General features: G+C 56.6%; 1 long non-coding RNA gene across 1 annotated transcript in view; it reads right to left on the reverse strand.

The window, feature by feature from the left end:
• Positions 1–31: 31 nt before the first annotated feature.
• The window catches only part of LOC107106981, an 8,523-nt gene continuing 6,080 nt past the window's right edge, over positions 32–2,474 (reverse strand). Inside the window, exon 3 of the long non-coding RNA XR_001482381.1 lies at positions 32–2,191. This is a non-coding gene — a long non-coding RNA (uncharacterized LOC107106981). The remainder of the gene's footprint in view (positions 2,192–2,474) is intronic.

Here is a 2,474-nt window from a genome sequence, read left to right on the forward strand (position 1 = left end):
GGCTGAACTATGCTTTAAAGTCACGTCTGCTTCTATCGCTCCATTAACACCGTGTTTCTAAGTGTTCACAGAAGTTAAACTATTGCGTAAAAGGGATTGGTTGTAATTAGTAGTTTGTAGTAATACAATAATTGTACAGTCACTGTTTACAATGATTTTAACGACACAAAAAAGTTAAAGTCTCCCAAATTTATGGACCGGGGGGAACAGTTGCTCCTGATTTTTACTCGGGGTATTGAAGCAGATAGTTAAAAACCGCTTTGCTGTGAAAAATGCAGATAAAATGCAAAGAGACTGGAGCTTAAATACCGCCATCAAAATACAGAGTGTGCCTTTTCAACAACATAAAACACATTCTAATAGAAGTATTTCCATTTGTTTCTCAGCCGTTGTGTTCCCCCTTGACAAACGGAAGAAACCCGGTCTCGTGGCTTTTACCGTGCCCCCTTTTTAAAAAAAAAAGAGCAAAAGGCCATTTTTTTACTATCGATTCAATAGCCACTAAAATTGAGGAAAAGAAAGCCTCTTCAAGCACAAAACAGATGACTTTATTTGGTCACTGTTGTATGAAATTGTTCTTCCTTAAAATTAACCTGTATTCCTCAACTCTACGATGACTAAAATAAAAATAAACTAGTATTTTCTTCCCTTGACCCTAAACCTTTGGGAAAACTTCCTGCCCACTTGCAGCAGGGGGTGAAGAAGGGAAGGGAGAGACAGGGCCCACGGCCTCCTCCTACCCAGCGCCTCCTCACCACGGGGACCAGCACACGTCTCTGGGGCTCCCCCTCGGGAGGACTGGCAACGGGAGCCTTGACTGACTCCCCCCCCCCGCCCGGTATTCCCCATATGCACCACCACACACGGACGATCGAGAGGGAGGGGGGGACCACCGTGTGGGGTCACACAGAACACGGCCAGCTTCAAAGGCCTGCCAGGGAAACCCCGGCCCCTGTGTCTTCTCTCGGTCCCGGCCCCTTTTTGTGGAGATCCCTAAGTCTGGGAGCGGGGCCAGGCTGCCTGCCTGCCGGGGTCAAAGAGCCTGAAGACACGTGTGACAGCCCCTGCCAGGTCAGAGCAGCCGGGGCCAGGGAACAGCTGCTCAGGGGACCTCCGGGTGTGTGTGTGTGTATGTGTGTCTGCATCATTTTTTTACTATGCGAACTGGACCTTGCAGTCTCTCGGCCTCATTGGTCAACATTTCCAATCAGCTTGAGATGTTTATTTCATACCAGAAATATGCCTAGTTATGCTCGGCATGATATGAGATCTTTGCTACAGTCTTCCTCGACCCACAAAAGCATCGCCAGAATAATTACAGGGGAAGAACGCGTGCATGCCTGCATGCAAAGAAAACCCAAACAGAAAGGCCCAAAATCTTGCTAAAAACCAACAGATCCTGGTGTGCTTCACTTCACTTTGTGTCAGGGAATGGATCAGACCCCCACCCCCGGCGAGTCAGGGTGCCAGGCCCTGCCCGGCCCACACCGAGGGCAGCGAGTAGGTGGGAGACGGCAAGAGACCCCCCCCCGTGGGGGGGTTGGAGCATCTCCTGGGTGCATGCGGGGGGGGGGGGGGGGTCCCAGGCGGCCGAGTATCCCCCGTGAAGAGGGGCTGGGTGATGGGAAGGACCCCCCCCTCCTGAGAGCTGCCGCCAGCCAGAGCAGACAAGACTGGCCCTGGGAGCACCTTGGCAGAAGGCAGCTTCCTGCGCGCACGGGCGAGTCCCCAGCCCCCTCCGGGCCTTCCCCCCACCCCCACCCCCCACCCCGCTTCTGACGCGAAACGTGAGGTGCCGACCGGCCCGTCCTGCAAAAGGAGCCCTTCGTTACATCTCCAGCCCTGCGGGCACGGTGGTCCCAGAATCCCACCCCAGCGGGCACGGCGGCGTCTGTGGGCGGGTAGCGCCACGTTCACTCTGAGCGCCCCCTGCGGCACACGCCAGGAGCAGCAGCAGCAGCAGCTGGAGCCCTGAGGCCTGGATGCTGTGCTGGACAGAAGCGAAGGGCTCCTTGCTGTGGGCCGTGAGGGGCTCCTTGCTCCCGCACCCATGTGGCCGCCTGTAAGGGGAGGGCCAGCTTTCCGTGTCACAGTCTCTCCGTTTCTCTTGGCTCAGGAAGGACGACCCTCAAGGGGCAGCAGGAGACTCTTCGGAGGTCCCTCGGCGGTGTCGAAGGCTCTTCTCCTCGTCCTGAAGGAAGGGAGAGCATGGCGCCGTGAGCCACTTGGGAGGCACGGCAGAGGCCTGCAGCCAGAAGCCCTCTTCCCGCCAAGCGGCCCGCTGGGCAGGCCTGGCCCTGCTGCCTCCCCGCTCCCCTCCTGCGCAGCCAAGGTGGGACCAACGCTCCCGTCCCTTCACAGACACTGCGCTCCAGTGGGCAGGGAGCTGTGCCGAAGCCTTCGTGGAAGAGGAACTGGAAGGCGGTGAGAGACGCAGACAGGGCTGAAGCCCTGGTTGACTCCCAGCCGCGAGA

Source organism: Gekko japonicus, unplaced genomic scaffold (assembly GCF_001447785.1).
Source record: "Gekko japonicus isolate JY-2015 unplaced genomic scaffold, Gekko_japonicus_V1.1 scaffold4950, whole genome shotgun sequence".
Classification (NCBI taxonomy): Eukaryota; Metazoa; Chordata; class Lepidosauria; order Squamata; family Gekkonidae; genus Gekko; species Gekko japonicus.